Genomic DNA, 19,420 nt, shown 5'->3' on the forward strand with positions numbered 1-19,420 from the left:
CCAATTACTTTAACAGTGGCCGGTCATACTGTCATGATTCCCCAATGGCATGGGAACATCAGAAACACAAAAATTACAGACTAGCTCTCGGGTGATGGAAACTCAAGCTGATCGTGACCTAAATCTACCACACAACTAACAGTAGCCAGGGAGCATTCCTACGGCTGCCTAAATGCCACGCGCCAGCCGGAGAACTAACTACGCCTGGAAGAGGAAGGAACAGACCTGGCTTACCTCTAGTGAAATTCCCCAAAGATGATAGTAGCCCCCACATATATTAACGGTGAGTTCAGAGGAAAAGACATACACAGTATGAAGGTAGATTTAGCAAAGCGAGGTCCACTTACTAGATAGAGGAAGGATACAAAAGAGGACTTCACGGTCAGCTGAAAAACCCTATCAAAAACCCATCCTGAAATTACTTTAAAACTCCTGTGTCAACTCATCACACAGGAGTGGCAATTTCAGTCCACAAGAGCTTTCAGTAACAGGAAATGACAAAACTGTAAACTGGACAAAAATACAAAACAATAAGGACAAGAGTCCACTTAGCTGATCAGCAGACTAGTAGCAGGAACATGCAACTGAATGACTCAGGTTACAATGATGACCGGCAAGGAAGTGACTGGAGAGCAAGGCTAAATAGGGAACTCCCAAAACTGATGGAAGCAGGTGAGCGAGGCAGAAAAGAACACACAAGTCTCCAGTACCACCAGCCACCACTAGGGGAGCCCAAAAAGCGATCACAACAGGAATCGGCAGCCCGGCTCCTGACTCCGCTGCTGACTGCAGGCTGGGGTGAGTGATTATCCCCTGTGTCAGGACTGCTCCTGCCCAGCCAGCATTGCAGCACCAAGTGCTATATATCAGGGGGCGGCATAGTGATGCTGATGTAGGAGGATTGTGCCGCCCCCTGACAGACACATGGGAGCTCAGATGCCAACATTAGGCACTTTTTCTTGCCAGCATGTCTCACCCAGTCCGGGCCCCTCCTCTTTCCTTCTGCTCCCGGGCCCCTTACACCAGTAAGGGCAGTAATGCCCTGATGGCGGCCATGCTACTGGGTTGCCACTCTGTTAGATTCATGTTATAATACCAAATTTTGCCAGATGCTTCCTGCCCTGGAAAGGGACCCATGTATGCTGGAATATCTAAACACGCTTTAACACAACCTTAAGAATGGTTTTCCCCAAGTCAGCAGTGAGCCACACAGTGTGCATTGCAGCTCTAGACTTCCAATCTCCGGCACGACAATTCGTCAATGTCAAAACATTAGCAGCAGCAGTGTAAGTGGCAGAAGCAATTTCTGTGAGTCCTTTGACACATTTCATTTTTTACACTAGCTTGTGCATAAGCACAACAGAGTCTAAGTGTGACGCGGGGTGAACAAATGGAGAGGATGGTGCAGGAGTATCTAAAACTAAATATCTATACCATCAGGGAGGGTTTGGACTCTTTCACATTTTGGTCTTCAAAAATGGATGAGTGGCCTGAGCTCGCCTCTCACGCCTTGGAGGTTTTATTATGCCCGGCAGCCAGCGTTTTATCAGAACATGTCTTCAGCGCTGCTGGTGGTGTCCTGATGGATAAGCACATCCGGCTGTCCCTTGAAAGTGTAGACCTCCTAACTTTCATCAAGATGAACAAGTCTTGGATCTCCAAGGACTTTTGCATCCCAATCACAGATTATACAGACTAGGCAATGTTGTAGTTTTTAGTGTGCAGCATTGATCTCGTGTAATTGCAGTCTGTGATATCTTTAGTGGTGCTTTTGTGCCTGCTGTTGCTGCTGCTGCAGAAGTTAACACTAATTTGTGGAAATGTGAGCAGTCCTGGTTGGGTCTCCATCTGCTGGGTTGACTGTAGCGGAAGACATGTCGGTCCCTGCCATACTATTCTACGCTTGTGATATTGATGCCACTTCGATGGTGTCAAGCCCTAATTATTTTAAATTTGAAGACTCCTGATTAGCTCTCTTCTGCTAGGTTGGCTGTAGTGGAAGATGTGTCGGTAGTGTTGAGCATTCAGATACCGCAAGTATCGGGTATCGGCCGATACTTGCGGGTATCGGAATTCCGATACCGAGATCCGATACTTTTGTGGTATCGGGTATCGGTATCGAAACAACATTAATGTGAAAATGTGTAAAAGAGAGAATTAAAATAAAAAAATATTGCTATACTCACCTCTCCGACGCAGCCTGGACCTCAGCGAGGGAACCGGCAGCGTTGTTTGCTTAAAATTTGCGCTTTTCCTTCCTTACGTGAAGTCCCGGCTTGTGATTGGTCGCGTGCCGCCCATGTGGCCGCGACGCGACCAATCACAGCAAGCCGTGACGTAATTTTAGGTCCTTCAGGATTTTTAAATTACGTTCTGGCTTGTGATTGGTCGCGTCGCGGTCACATGGGCGACGCGACCAATCACAAGCCGTGACGTCACGGGAGGCTGGACACGCGCGCATTTATGCGCGCGTGTCCAGCCTCCCGTGACGTCACGGCTTGTGATTGGTCGCGTCGCCCATGTGACCGCGACGCGACCAATCACAAGCCAGAACGTAATTTTAAAATCCTGAAGGACCTAAAATTACGTCACGGCTTGCTGTGATTGGTTGCGTCGCGGCCACATGGGCGACGCGACCAATCACAAGCCGGGACGTCACGGGAGGCAGGACACACGCGCATTTTAAAATGCGCGCGTGTCCAGCCTCCCGTGACGTCCCGGCTTGTGATTGGTCGCGTCGCCCATGTGACCGCGACGCGACCAATCACAAGCCAGAACGTAATTTTAAAATCCTGAAGGACCTAAAATTACGTCACGGCTTGCTGCGATTGGTCGCGTTGCGGCCACATGGGCGGCACGCGACCAATCACAAGCCGGGACTTCACGTAAGGAAGGAAAAGCGCGAATTTTAAGCAAACAACGCTGCCGGTTCCCTCGGTAAGGTGTAGGCTGCGTCGGAGAGGTGAGTATAGCAATATTTTTTATTTTAATTCTTTCTTTTACACATTAATATGGATCCCAGGGCCTGAAGGAGAGATTCCTCTCCTTCAGACCCTGGGAACCATCAGGAATACCGTCCGATACTTGAGTCCCATTGACTTGTATTGGTATCGGGTATCGGTATCGGATTGGATCCGATACTTTGCCAGTATCGGCCGATACTTTCCGATACCGATACTTTCAAGTATCGGACGGTATCGCTCAACACTATGTGTCGGTCTTTATTATATTATTTATACTCTCGTGAAGTTGATGCCACTTTGGTGGTGTCTGCCACTAATCATTGGAAATGTGAACATTCCGGGTTGGGTCTCCATCTTCTGGGTTGGTTGAAGTGGAAGAGCTGACGCACACCATTATGCTATTTCTACTCTGGGGAAAGAAATTGATGACACTTTGGTGATGTCTGCCCCTAATTATTTTAAATTTGAAGACTTCTGATTGTGTCTCTATCTGCTGGGTTGGCTTTAGTGGAAGAGATGTCATTCCCCATTATACTATTTCTACTCTGTTGAAATTGATGCCACTTTGTTGGTGTCTGCCACTAATTGTTAAACATGTGTACACTCCTGGAAGGGTCTACATCTGCTGGGTTGACTGTAGTAGAAGAGATGTGGCTCTCCATTATACTATTTCTACCATGGTGAAATTGATGCCACTTTGGTGGTATCTGCCCTAATTATTTTAAATTTGAAGAATCTTGGTTGGGTCTCCTTTATGTGTGTTGCCTGTAACAGTTGGCTTCCGAGACTAGCAGGCCTCCACTGCCCTTGAGTCAACTACCCGTGTTACTATCCTTACATTTTTCTGACAATAGTAGTCTATGAAACTGATATTTGTACCACCTGAGTGCGGCTGAGCATAAAAGCAGGTTGAGCTGTTGCATGTGGTATCAGGGCTCCAAGCACAGCAAGCCTACACCAATGCCTCATCCACCTCATCTTAATTTGAAGTTCAATTCAAAGCTGTAAATGGTGGCCCAGACCCTGACACCTCATGCGTGGCTGATTGCTGCTGTGCCATTCTAAAATTTGTATTGTGGGTGAATTGAGGCCACTTTCATGGAGTCGTGTATGCATTTGTTTTTACCTCCCATTGACTCAAATAGAGTTCACCTATGTTCAATGACTATTCAACAAATATATAAGCGAATATTGTAGAATCGGCTATCGTAATCCGAACCAAACATTGAAATATTCGCTCATTTCTAAAAATGTGTCTATACAAATGCACAAAGCATTGGAAACAAACAAGGAGAATTGGAGCTGCTAACACAGTACTAGAGATATGATGTCTTAGACATCACTGAAACTTGGTGGGTTGATACACATGATTGGATTACAAACCTTGAAGGCTCCAACTTATTTATTAGAAACAGGCTTAGCAAAAGGAGGGGATGTGTTGCATTGTATGTTAGGAAAATGTACAGTATATCTCCACAGAGATCCAAGCTTCAGAGAATGGTAGCTCTCTAGAAACTGTTTGGATAAGAATACAAGGAAAGAGGAGCAGAAAGGAAACTTTTGTATGTGTTTATCTTGAATAATTCCTGAATAATGAAGCGATGGCCCGGGGACCACCACGGTGCAGGAAGACTACTGTACACAAGACGAGGTGCGAACAACAAAGGATGGATTTATTGGGAGACAGGAAATGGAAGGGACATGGAAAGTGCAAACAGGGATTTACAATAGCACAAGATAATGCACATGAATCAACTGGTCTATATAATAGCACAGTGCTTCAACAATTTCAAACTCAGAATCTATCTCACCAGCAACTTTACACAATAAAACATTTATAGATGCTACTCTGCATATAACCTTCCTGGCCTGTACTACGCAGGCCGCACGGCTGCCGTGCTCTTACTACTGAAGCCTGCACTAGACCCTAACTGTTGCGCCAGGCAGGAACAGACTCACGGTGATGTTGGGGACACAGGTCCAGTCCCGGGGGGCCCCAGAATGTCCAAAACGGTGGTGCGCACGGATTCCTATCGGCTCTGTAAAGCGTGGTCTTCTCTTTGCTCCTGGAAACCGTAAGTCCCCTTCCAAGTATCTTCGTGGCTTCACCAACCAGCGCAGAACAGCCACTCTTTGCTGTAAACGGGAAAGTCTATCTGACAAACACAGTTCGTCTCAAGCTGTGTAATCTTTCTTGCAGCCAAAGTCTCTTCCTTGCAGACAGGACAGAACACAACACACAGTTTTCTATCTTCCCTCTGGAGACTTCTTCCTGCACGCTGCTTCAGCTCCACCCCTTCACACAGCCCCGACCAATTCATAGCAAAAGCAAGAGTAGGGGAGAACAGTAGAACATACCATCACATAAGACAAGGGGATGCAGCCTCTTAAAGTGACAGCGTGTTTCTTATTATCCACAACAGCACCACCCTCTTACATGCCTCCCTTCTTAATGATGGTCGTCCTCGGCCATCACAGCTTCAGGGTAAAAGTGTAATGGAGGAGGCAACAAAGGTGTACAAACAAACAGAGCACACTGTTCTACATATCGGATTGGTGGAACCCCTGCATTAGACCTCTGGGATCTCCGAAGCTCTTGGCTGTCAGGCAAGGCCTGACTATCTTCCAGAGTAACACTTGTTGCAGGGGACATTGTGCGCTCTTGTCTGGTCTCCTCCTCACATGGCGGTACTGGTACATCCATGAGATTACCGCCTCGGGGCGGCTGAGGACCCCCTACTGTGTCAGGGATGGTCCACCACTCATCATCGAATTGGACATCAGGCATAACAGATTCTGGAAGTGGAGTGGCGCCTCCAGGCAACAATGGCATAGAACAGACTTTAGACCGGCAAGGCCGCAGCATATTTCTGTGAAGTACTCTAGGGGTGGATGCCCCATCTTCAACCTGTACCTTGTAGACAGGGCCGTTAGCATACACTCGCTCGATAACCTTGTACGGCTGTACTTCCCATCTTTCACTTAGTTTTCCCTTAGGTCATCTCTCTCTGACCAATACCCGGTCTCCAGGTTGGAGCGGTAACTCTTGAGTCGGTTTGCGGGCCGTATGTTCTTTTTCTTGCAGTTGCTGACCCGCCAACCGCCGTATCGTTTGCAAACGTTGCCGATGCTCTTTCACCCATGAGGTGACATTTCGCTCCATCAGCTCCTCTGGCTGTTCCAGATTCAGCTCAATGATCTCTCGTCCAGCTCTTCCAAACAACAGTAAATAGGGGGTATAACCCGTGGTGGAGTGGACCCGATTGTTGTAGGTCCAGACCAATTCTGGCAGATAGTCTGGCCAACACGCCTTCTTATCCTCCTCCAAAGTTCTCAGCATCTGAAGCAAGGTTCTGTTGAAGCGTTCGCAAGCTCCATTGCCTTGAGGATGATAAGGAGTGGTCCGGGACCGCTCGATGCCATACATGCGATACAATTCTTCCATCACCCGGCCTTGGAAACATGCGCCTTTATCGGAGTGCATGCGCTTTGGGCACCCATACACCCGGATGAAGTCTTGACAGATGGCTCGCGCCGCCGATTCCGCAGTCTGGTCTCTAGTCGGAGTGACTACTGCGAACTTAGAGAAATGATCGGTCATCACCAAACAATATTGCAGCCCCCGGGCCGAGTGTCCCACGAGGAGGTAGTCGATCATCAAGACTTCCAGCGGCTCCTTAGTTCGTATGGTCTGGATGGGTGCCCTCTGTTCAGTACTCTTAATGAGGTCACATACTCGACACTGCCGGCAAACCTCTTCCACCACAAGCTCCAACCGGGGGCAATAGACATGCCGCTGTAACTATTGGTAGGTCTTTGTGGAGCCGAAGTGCGCTCCGAATTCATGGGCTTCTTTAGCTATTTCTTGAGCCATTCTTCCTGGGATGACCACTTGCCACCTTACTTCCATCTCTTTTGGCTGTTGCTTCTTACGATATAGTACTGACTCTCGCACTTCCAGTCTATCCCACTGGTGCAACACACTCCTCGTTTCAGAGTCCAGATCATCTCTCTCTTGTTTGCCAGGCTTCCGCTTTTGCGTTACCCACCATTTCATCTGTCTCAGCCCTTCGTCTTCATCCTGAACGTGTCCCCATTCTTCATTGGTTCTTCCCAGGGACCGAGGTAATGCGCAGGCCTCCCTTCTTGACTGGGCCACAACCATCGGGGGCTTGAACTTATTAAAGTCTGGGGTTTCTTCCTCTTCGAGTTGTTCATCAAGATCCCCCACTGGAGTCTCCACAGGCACTCTGGACAGCCCATCCGCATTTGCGTTTTCGGTAGCAGAGCGATAGCGGATAGTAAAGTCGAACTTGGCCAGGCGAGCCATCCACCGTTGTTCTAAGGCCCCCAGTTTAGCATTCTCAAGGTGGGCCAGGGGATTATTGTCTGTTCGAACTTGAATTTTTGTACCTGTCAGGAAGCCTGCAAACTTTTCTGTCATGGCCCACACCAGAGCCAGGAGCTCTAACCGGAAGGAGCTGTAATTGTGAGGGTTTCTTTTGCTGTCTCGCAGGGACCTGCTAGCATACCCGATAACTCTCTCATGTCCATCCTGTATCTGAGAAAGTACTGCACCGAGTCCATGTAGGCTACCATCGGTGTACAACAGGAACGGTTGATCGAAGTCTGCGTAGGCCAAAATCGGGGCCGAAGTAAGGGCATTCTTTATAGCCTGGAAGGCCTCGTGTTGTCCTGTGCCCAGGGGATGCGCTGGGTCTTCGGCACTCCAGCGGTCCCCCTCAGCAACTCATTGAGAGGACCGGCCAACTTCGCGAAGTCTTTAACAAACCGGCGGTAGTACCCCGCGAGTCCCAGAAAGGCCTGGAGTTCTCTCACTGTTTGAGGGACTGGCCACTTCTGGATAGCAGCCACTTTTTCTGGCGAGGGTAGAACTCCATCTTGTGACACTATGTGACCTAGGTACTCGATTTCCCTCTTGAAGAGGTGGCATTTTTTTGGCTTCAACTTCAGGTTATGAGCACGCAATCTTCCGAGTACCTGTCCAAGCCGGGCAAGGTGATCTTCGAAAGAGGATGAAAACACAATGATGTCATCCAGATAGATCAGAGTAGTCTCGAAATTTAGATCTCCCAAACACTTCTCCATCAGCCGTTGAAAGGTGCCTGGGGCATTGGAGAGCCCAAAGGGCATCCGGTTAAACTCGTACAGTCCCATAGGGAGGATGAAGGCGGTTTTCTCTCTGTCTTTCTCTGCCACGGCTACTTGCCAATATCCGCTTGCTAGGTCCAGGGTGGAGAAGTACTTGGCTTTCCCTAACGCTGTCAAGGTTTCCTCGATGCGGGGCAACAGATACGAGTCTCGAACAGTGCAGGCATTGAGTTTCCTTTAATCTACACAGAACCGGATGGTCCCATCCTTTTTCTTGACGAGCACCACCGGGGCTGCCCAAGGGCTCTGACTACTCTGCACCACTCCTGAATCCAGCATCTGCCGCAGTAATGTTTTCACCTCTTGGTACATCTTGGGCGGGATCTGCCGGTATCGTTCTCGAATTGGACGAGCTTCCCCAGTCGGGATCTCATGCGTGATGGCTTCAGTACAGCCGAAATCTTCGGCGTGACGGGCGAATGCGGCCTGATTTTCCCACAGCATAGTTTCTATTGCTTGCACATGCTCAGGGCCCATAGCCTTCACATCCACTTCCATTTGCTCAAGGATGACCCGTCCACTCCACTCCGGAGATGGTGTCTCTTCGCCTCCCGCAGCAACTGCTACTGTCCACCCCACGCCTTCTTTCTGTTATAAAGGCATCTCCTTCTGACTCACCACTTCACCCTTATGTAGGTACACCAGGGCCAGATCTGTCCCTCGTGGCAAGGCGACCTCCCTGGGGCTCACATTCAAAGCTCTTATGGGGACATGTCCTCGCTGGACCACAGCTATCGTGCGAGCTATCATGACTTCTTGGTCCACTCCGCCGCCTACCACAGGCTGAACAACCACTTCCAACCCATCAAAGTTGCGGTGGGTCCCCACTGGAAGGTACACTAAAGTTTCTCGCTCGGGAGGTAGGATTACAGGTTCTTTCCCAGGAGCCCGGATGACCCCCACCGTCTGATAAGATGGCACACTCTTCTGCGTCCCACAGACGCGGATCAGTCGTTGAAGGGCCTCCTGAGTAGGCTTATGTGGTTTACCATTTGGTAAACATAATCTGATCGAGTCCCCGTAGGATATTCATTCCCAGTACTACAGGCACATCTTTCTTGACAGGCTCAGGGACTAGTAGGATCCCTTTTCTTCCAACTACTTGTCCACAGATTCGAAATATTCATCCACACGACCCCTGTGACCGGAATCGGTTGTTGGTTGGCAGCAAACAAGCGAATCAATGTCTCTTTTTCTGGCTTGGCCAGGTTCTGGAAATGCTGTTTGAAGTACGCTTCTGACATTGTTGTCACTTGTGACCCGGTATCTACCAGGCAATCCACCAGAACTCCTTCAAATTCAGCACGTAGGATGGGGCTCTCAGCGATCAAGTGTTCGTTATGATATGGAGCGGCCTCTCTTCTCGCCTCCCCCGCAGAGTGCCGCACTACTGCGGGGGTTGGTAGTTTAACGACGGCTTCCACCGGCCTTGAGTATAGTTCCGACAGTCTTTGGCAAGGTACCCCCGTCCTCTACACTCCCAGCATTGAACGCCTCCCCCTCACCGAGGGGTACTTCCAGCCTGTCCTCGGGCCGCCGATGTCTGACGGGAGGGGGCTTGTTCCCAATGATCCCTTGTCGATCGGGCCGAAGAATGGTTGTATGAGTATGGTGGGTCAGTTTCTTGTAGTTCCCCCACTCTCCGCTCCATCTGGGTCAGTTTCTCTTGTACGTTCACAAGGGACCGCTGCAAATCTTGCACTACCTGGACCAGCACTTCTTGATGGTTTAGGTCCCTTCTGGCATTGGCGCCCTGGACACGCATCACTCCAGACGCATAGCTTTCTTCTTTACTTCGGGCCACTGTTTCCACCAGGACTTGACGAAACGTAAGGGCCGGGTCTGCCCGGACCCGTTCTGACAGTGCTCGCCTCAAGGATGTGCTGTGTAGTCCCAGAATGAATTGCTCCCGGAGTATCCGGTCTTTAGAGCCCATGCCGCCAAGTCCATCTGCCTCCTTTCTCTGCACCTCTTCGAACACTTCTTGCAGTACTGTTGCATACTGAGAAATTCCTTCTTCTTCCCGCTGCAGCCTAGAGAAAAATTTGGCGCGAAGATGTCTCACCGTAGATCTCTTCCAGGAACTTCACTAGCTCCTTCAGGGTGCTGCGGATGAGTTCTGGTTGTAGGCAGACGTTTCTGCGGGCTTCCCCCTCTAGGGCAGTTAAATCAATGTCCACTTCAAGGTCTGGGCTTATGTTATAAATCTTCAGGGTGCATTGCAGCCGGGACACCCAGTCGGACAGTGGCATATTCTTGCGGTCAAATTTTGGGAGCACACTAAATATGGTGCCCATAGGGAGTGTCCTTGCAGGGGTTCCACCAATGCCCACAGCATCCCCATTAATGTTAGCATTCCCGCCATTGCTGTCTGCTGCCTCCATCTTGGTGACAGTACCCTGCTGGCAGCGCCACTTGAAGCGATGGCCCAGGGACCACCACGGTGCAGGAAGACTACTGTACACAAGACGAGGTGCGAACAACAAAGGATGGATTTATTGGGAGACAGGGAATGGAAGGGACATGGAAAGTGCAAACAGGGATTTACAATAGCACAAGATAATGCACATGAATCAACTGGTCTATATAATAGCACAGTGCTTCAACAATTTCAAACTCAGAATCTATCTCACCAGCAACTTTACACAATAAAACATTTATAGATGCTACTCTGCATATAACCTTCCTGGCCTGTGCTACGCAGGCCGCATGGCTGCCGTGCTCTTACTACTGAAGCCTGCACTAGACCCTAACTGTTGCGCCAGGCAGGAACAGACTCACGGTGATGTTGGGGACACAGGTCCAGTCCCGGGGGGCCCCAGAATGTCCAAAACGGTGGTGCGCACGGATTCCTATCGGCTCTGTAAAGCGTGGTCTTCTCTTTGCTCCTGGAAACCGTAAGTCCCCTTCCAAGTATCTTCGTGGCTTCACCAACCAGCGCAGAACAGCCACTCTTTGCTGTAAACGGGAAAGTCTATCTGACAAACACAGTTCGTCTCAAGCTGTGTAATCTTTCTTGCAGACAAAGTCTCTTCCTTGCAGACAGGACAGAACACAACACACAGTTTTCTATCTTCCCTCTGGAGACTTCTTCCTGCACGCTGCTTCAGCTCCACCCCTTCACACAGCCCCGACCAATTCATAGCAAAAGCAAGAGTAGGGGAGAACAGTAGAACATGCCATCACATAAGACAAGGGGATGCAGCCTCTTAAAGTGACAGCGTGTTTCTTATTATCCACAACAGCACCACCCTCTTACAATAAGACCAAGTCACAATCTGTTTCTTTTTCTTAACAGCAAGCTATAAATAAGTCACACATAGATTTTGGTTGCATGACTTGTTCTCGCACAGCCACTATCGCTATGTAGCCCTAACGCTAAAGATTCACTCCTGGCACTGGTTTAAAAAACTGCATTAAAATGGCACATGTGAAAGTATCCATATACAGTTGCTGCTGCTTCTTTGGTTACTTAAACTTGTGTTTATGAACACAACATGTATGTATATATTCTTTCATGTTGTTGTCCCTTTAATAAACTGTCCACACTTTTTTAGTGCAGTCATTTTGTTTTGATTTGCCAACCACATTTTAGCTCTTATGATGCATATAATGTAGGTTCACACCCAGTGTTGTAACGTGAAGTTAGTGGGCCCCAATGCACAACCTTTAGTGGGACCCCCAGTTATTATAGATCTTTACTATCTTTATTGTTTCATATAGCCAAAAGGGAATTTTGGCCCCCTTAGGCTCTATGGCCTAAGTGCAACATTTATCTAATTTGTATTGATAACTTATTGCAAAAGTTATTAACCTTTTCAACCTCAATGAACTCTATAATGTGTTTAGGTGCTATTGGACCAAAAAAATGAGCTATCACTTCTAGTACAATAATTTGCAAAAAAAAATGCTAAGGCTCCATTTACAGAAATCCATAACCTTTTACTTATCGGCAGTCGTTTCAATGCCTATTTAAACAGGCAAACCAAAGTAAATGATCTAGTATCTAGTATAGATCACTCAGTGCACCTAAACTGCCATGGCAGTGAGAGTCATGTTTATACAGGACGATGTACAATTGAAAAGTATTATCTTTTATTCTTGATGATCATTTCAACAGATGAAAGAGCGTTTTTGCTTATTTACCGGGAGATCAGCAGCCTGTTCACGTGGCATGATATCGTTTTTAACATTGCTCGTTCACGATTATCTTGCTGTGTAAATGCCCCTTAACCCTGACTTGTAAGCTTATAGAACCACACTGTCAGCACTAACATGTATTAAAAGGCACTTAATAACAGTTATATCTCATTTTTACATATATACTGTATATACTCGAGTATAAGCCAACCCGAGTATAAGCCGAGACCCCTAATTTTGCCACAAAAAATGGGAAAACTTAATGACTCGAGTATAAGCCTAGGGTGGAAAATGCAGCATCTACCGGTAAATGTCAAAAGTAAAAATAGATACCAATAAAAGTAAAATTAATTGAGACATCAGTAGGTTAAGTGTTTTTGAATATCCATATTGAATCAGGAGCCCCATATAATGCTCCATATAGTTCATAATGGGCCCCATATGATGCTCCATACAAAATACGCCCCATATAATGCTCCATACAGTTTATAATGGGCCCCATAAGATGCTCCATATTAAAATATGCCCCATATAATGCTGCACAAATGTTGGTTATAACCCCATAAGATGCTCCATAGAGACATTTGCCCCATACAGTGCTGCACAAATGTTGATTATGGCCCCATAAGATGCTCCATACAGACATTTGCCCCACATAATGCTGCACAAATGTGGATTATGGCCCCATAAGATGCTCCATAGACTAGTATGCCCCATATGCTGTTGCTGCGATTAAAAAAAAAAAATTAAAAAATGACCTCTCGTCGCTCAGGCCCCCGGAACTTGCTATAGTCACCTGTCCCCATTCCACCGCCGTGTGCCACTGTGTCTTCCGCACTGACTGTTCAGGCAGAGGGTAGCGTGCACACTATTTGCGTCATCGCACCCTCTGACCTGAGCGTCACTGCAGAGGATGCAGCAGTGCCCAACGGTGGAACAGGTGACAGGTGAATATCACGCACTGCCCCTGTCATACTCAACTGCTCCTGGCGCGGTCCCTGCACGTCCCTGGTTCTCCAGGCGCTGACAGCTTCTTCCTGTATTGAGTGGTCACATGGTACTGCTCATTACAGTAATGAATATACAGCTCCACCCCTATGGGAGTGGAGTCGGGTCCATATTCATTACTGTAATGAGCAGTACCATGTGTTAGGGGTTGAGTTCCCGCCTCAGCACAGGGGGAATCTCAGGCCATCTCTGCTGCAGTCTCCCATTCTTCTCCTGCCGCAGTGGAGCCTGCTCAGCGGAAACGTCAGTCCCAGTGTCTCGCTCAGTCTGACTCTGTGCAAAGGGATACTGCTGCTTTTCCAGCTTCTGCCATTGAAGCCAATGCTGGGCAGCGGCGAGCAGACGCATTTGGGACTAAGTCCTGCTTTTTCCCTTCTGAGCATGCCCAGGGTAAGATCTCTCATTGGAGATCAAGGGTCATATCCTTAGATACTGCAGCAAAACCCAGTGGTTCTCCAGGAAGGTCCTGAAGTTCCTCAGACTCTGTGGCAGCCTCTCATTGGTCCTTCTAGGAAGGTCCTGTACTTGCTGCAGCTATAAAAGGTTCGCATGGCCGTACGGCCATGCGTTAGTGTCAAATCTAAGTTATGTGCTTTGCGCCAGTGTGGTTACGTTTGTATGTGTTCAGGGACCCGGCTGAAATAAGCCCCTAGAATACTTGCACCTCCTGTGAGGAGATTGTGTGTATGGATTCAGGGCCCCGGCTGAAGTAAGCCCCTAGAATACCGGCTCCTCCAGTGAGGAGATTGTATGATTGCGTAACCACCAACTGCTATCTGCTCTGCAGTCGCTGTGTACTCCTGTGAGGTTAACAGGACACAGTGCTTTCTTTAGGCGACTCTGTGAAGTAACAGAGTTCGCTTCTACCGCCATATAGGGCCGCCATTTGCCAGCAGCAGGTTCTCTCCTGCACGGTGGACCCCGGGCTGCAAACGCACCAAATAACATCTCTCTATTTACTCGGTGCGTTCCGCCAGCCCTAACACCATGTGACCGCTCAATACAGGAATAAGAAGCTGTCAGTGCCCAGAGAACCAGGGACGTGCAGGGACTGGCCAGGAGCAGGTGAGTATGATTAGACAGCTGCCGCTCCCCCTCCTTTGCCGAAAATGGGCTGAAATTCTCGGCTTATACTCGAGTATATACGGTATGTATGATTTATGATAAAAACGTGTGAAACTGTGCAGACCGGGCTCGGACTGGCCCATAGCGTATCCAGTTCAAATTACTAATACTGACCTACAAAGCCATCCATAACCTGTCTCCTCCATATATCTCTGAACTAATCTCCATATATCTTCCCTCACGTAATCTCCGGTCCTCCCAAGACCTCCTACTCTCCTCCACACTTATTTGCTCCTCATCCAATCGCCTCCAAGACTTCTCCCGAATATCTCCCATCCTCTGGAACTCTCTCCCCCAACACGTCCGACTATCAACCACAGTCGGATCCTTCAGACAGAACCTGAAAACTCATCTCTTCAGGAAAGCCTACAGCCTGCACTGACCCCGCTGCCTCCTCATCACCACCGAAGCTACCCCCTCACCAACACCGGAGCTCCTGAAACCCCCAACCTACTGTCTCCTTCCCCTTAATCCTGCAGAATGTAGGACCCTGCAGGGTCCTCGCCCCTCTGTATCAGTCTGTCATTGTAAGTTTGTTTTCTGTAAGTGATATCTGTAACCTGTATGTAACCCCTTCTCATGTACAGCACCATGGAATCAATGGTGCTTTATAAATAAATAAATAATAATAATAATAGTGTAACAGGGGAATCCCCCGGTGGGCCCCTGTGCAGATCTGGACCCCTGTCCCCACTGTATGAGAACTACTTGGCATAGTTCAATTGATTCTGTATAGAAAAGGCAGAATCTCAGCATTCATTAATCAAACTACCCAGTTTATTATTTTATAGAGATATAGGTAAATTTGTGAAGGAGAGTAATGTAATATTTGCATGCAAGTGGGCCCCCAAAGTCAGTGTTACTGGTGGGCCCTTGGCACCCCAGTCCGAGACTGGTGCAGACAACACACCACCATGCACTTGTTAAGGTCTCCTGAAGTGACGGAAATAGGGAAAGAGTTTTGATGGCGAGAAATTATAGGTGCAGGTAGCATTCCTAATCCCAGCTGCCTTTGTGATAAAATATCTGGGATGTGTGTAACTGCTCATGAGTCGCCTGCCAGGGCCGTGAGGTACTCGGTAGTGGGTCCTGTGGTTCACAGGGGGATGTCACGATGGCGACCCGGTCCGTGGCCCTGGGCGCCCATGTAAAAGGGAAAAGTCTTTAAAGGGAATAAAGTTTATGTTCGTGACGCCACCTGTGGTATTCGGTCAGTGGGGACCGAATCTGCTTTAAGGGGTCCTCTGGGGTGATGTTATGGCAGCTAGATGGTATAACTTCCCACAGGTGAAGTATATCCCCAGGGCTCCCGATGTGTAGATGGAAGATGGTGAATGGCGCAGTAAACAATGAGGACACAGGTCTGCAGTATCTTTACCTTGTTTACTGTCGACTTCAGGCAGCCACAGTCCAGGGCACCAGATCACAGGGCAGGCAGGGTCTGGCCAGCTTGGAAGCAAATCCAGAGTCCCCTTTACCAGGTGGAGTTAAAAGCCTTCCTCTAGCGCAGTGGTATTGTAGTCCCTTACTGCCTATGGCTTCTGATAAGGTCCTCACAGCTGTTCTCTCTGTCCCCCGTATAGGATAGGACACGACCCACATGACTGATGACTTGAGCCTGTTTATAGGGACTCTAGCACGCCCCAGGCTCTAAAGGTGTCACCGTGCCTCCTGGGTATTAAGGCGGACAGGTAACTTGCAGTTCAGCTGTCCTGCCGGTCTCTGATGTAAGTCGTGGAGTCCCTTACAGTCCTCGGTGTTCCGGCTACCGGTTATCTGCGCTTCAGAAGGAGATAGTTAATCTGCAGCTGGTCTCCCCTGATGTCACTCTCCTGTGCTTCGCTCTCCTGCACACTCACTGAATGTTTGGCTTTCTGTATGTCTCTTTCCAGGAGCTGTAGTGCTTCAGACTACACAGCCCCTTCAGACCTTCTGACACTCTATGTCGATCTGCTCTCCTCTGTGTCTCTCACTTTCTGAACTGAAACTGAACTCTTTCCCTCCAGATCAGGATGTAGTTATAGGGGAGTTCACCTTAAACAGGTTTAGAGCTCCCCCTTCTGGCCTGGAGTGTGAACATGTTGTATGCATTGTGGTTACCTGATAAAAGATCTTCATTACTTCCAAACGTAACGTCACTCTCCCAGTGATGAAAACAATGTTACTGTGACAACCAGGACCCTGGGGCGTCACACTCACGTGCTAATAATACAGCTTTGTTTCGTATGTACGCCTTACAGGGTTACCATAGAGGATCATGAGCCCTTGACTCTACCTCTGTTTGCCGCAATTGCCAACAGAGCTTCAAGGAGTATTGGCGAGGACAAGTGGTATTTTTTACGTCTTTCTTTACCGTGACATTATCATTAGGCTTCTTCATTTAGGATGGTTTCCTCATTAGTTTTATCTACTGTTCGTAGTCATTTTGATCACTTTTATTCCATCTAGTATTCTAGGTCCATGCAGTTCAATCGGCCGCAAATTGTGGTTTCTTACTGAATATGAAACCATCAATGTTTAAGAAATGGAAACTGAATACAATATGTATGAATGTAATATTTCCTGTTATTTTTTGTATCTATTCTGCTGTCCAGAAATCTGTAACCTTCACAGAATCCACAATTTTCTTTCCATACATTTTTGTCCTGTTCAGCACCCGACAAAATAAATCTGTTTGTATGAAGTGTATACGGTATATGTTCCTCTATCCTATCAGTGCTCTGGCTGCTTGCCTGGCTTCTGTTATCTGCCACAGGAGCATTGCCAAATCTGACTTCTAACCCTTTTATGCAGCAGAAATGTCTATTTTTTATTAGTTTCTTAACATTTCACCTTTCTGAATAATATCTAATACCCTATAATATTGTGCCAGTATAGCTACATGAAAATTGTTAAAGTGAAATTGTTTTTTACTGTTCGCCATTTCTGAAAACCTGAAAATGCAAAATGCAGTCATAAAACTTGGTGGCAAGGGCAGATTTAGAGGAGAAATAATGGGAACAGTCGTTAGTCTTAAATCTTCTATGGGAGAGGGTTTAGATATGTGATTATATATGAGGGTGGAGGAGGTGAGCTGTGAGCAGATGTGATTGTACATGAAGGGGGAGGCGGTGAACTGTGAGTAGCTGTGATTGGGCATAAAGGGGAGGACGTGAGCTGTGAGTAGCTGTGATTGGGCATAAAGGGGAGGAGGTGAGCTGTGAGTAGCTGTGATTGAGCATAAAGGGGAGGAGGTGAGCTGTGATCAGATGTGATTATGCATAAAGGGGAGAGGTGACATGTGATGATGTGAGCAGATGTGATTGTGCATAAAGTTAAGGAAGTGAGATGTGAGCAAATGTGATTGTGCATAAAGGGGAGGACACAATTTGTGAGCAGATGTGATTATACATAACGGGGAGAAGGTGGTGAGCTATGAGCAGGTGTGATTGTACATGAATGGGGAGGAGGTGAGCTGTGTGCAGATGTGCTTGTGCACAAAGGTGAAGGGGGGAGGAGGTGAGCTGTGATCAGATGTGATTGTGCATAAAGGGGTAGGAGGTAAGCTGGGCTTGATTCTGTGGTGTCTATAAATAGACTACTTGTCTAATCCTGCTGAAAGTGATCTCTAGAGAATGGAAAGCAGCGACCTATTAGGAAGCTGATTGGTCAACGTAAAAATTGCAAGATTTATGTTCTTTCATTTTTTCATATAGATTGTAACGTAAAATAAAAAAAATAAAGAACAAAAAATATTTAAAAATATCTTAAACATAAATACTTGATTTAAAAAGTAGGCTATTTTTGGATGACACATTGACACATTTACTTCAATCCTTTAACATACCTACTCCAAGCATTTGTTATTCCCAAAACTTAATCTAAAAAACCATGTCCGCCATAAGAAGATAAGCGCATCTATAAAAAATTAGAGCTGCTTCAGCATTGGCAGGATATCAGGGCCAGCAGTTCATTGGCTTTTTGACTCCATGTTGATTTGAGAACAAGTCCAGGACCCTTGAGACAGTGGCGGCTGAAAATGTTAATATTATGTATATTTAATTACATCATGTTATTGAATCTGAAAACCTTAGCAAGTATATCATATCTAATATTCTGCTTCTTTGATTTTTTTCATCTCCTCTTTCCTCAAGAAAATAAGAGACCTCAGATAACCCTGTGCTGCTCATCTTTGCCACATCCATGCCAAATGACTTATGTCTGTAATAAAATTCCAAAAAAGAAAGAATTAATGTGATGTTTTCATTGAATGATGGCTGGGTCCCAGCATTGTAAGTTCTTAATTTCTTGTGCTTTGATCTCCTGCCATCTAGTGGTTAGTTTTAGTAACAGTCAAGAAAGTGCTAAACACAGCTTTGCAGCTATAAGGCTATTTATTATTATTATTATTATACATTTTTATAGCGCCATTTTTTTCCATGGCGCTTTACATGTGAAAAGGGGGCAAATATAGACAAATACAATAAACGAGAGAAAAACAAGGCATTATCAGGTACAGAAGGAAGGGGGACCCTGCCTGCGAGGGCTCACAGTCTGCAGGGGATGGGTGAGAATACACTAGGAGAGGGTACTTATAGTACCGATAGAGCAGTACAGTGCATATGAGTCGCCCACCAGGGCCGTGGGGTACTCGGTACCGGGTCCGGTCTTAAAGGGGATGTCACGGTGGCTGCAACCCGATCCGTGGCCCTGGGCGCCCAATAAAAGGGAAAAGGTTTTTAAGGGGTTTTATGAATAGAGTTCGTGTTCATGAGGCCACCTGTGGTGTTCGGTCAGTAGGGACCGACGCTGCTTAAAGGGGTCCTCTGGAGTGATGGTATGCAGCTAGATGATATAACTTCCCACAGGTGAAGTATGTCCCCAAGGCTCCTGGGGTACAGGTGAAGATGGTGGATGGTGTGATGAAGAACGAGGACACAAGTTTGCAGTCTTTACCTGGTTTACTGGAGCTTCAGACAACCGCAGTCCAGGGCACCAGACGACGGGGCAGGCAGGGTCTCTTTCACCAGGTG

The sequence above is a fragment of the Ranitomeya variabilis genome, chromosome 1, assembly GCF_051348905.1.
Source record: "Ranitomeya variabilis isolate aRanVar5 chromosome 1, aRanVar5.hap1, whole genome shotgun sequence".
In the NCBI taxonomy this organism is placed as follows: Eukaryota; Metazoa; Chordata; class Amphibia; order Anura; family Dendrobatidae; genus Ranitomeya; species Ranitomeya variabilis.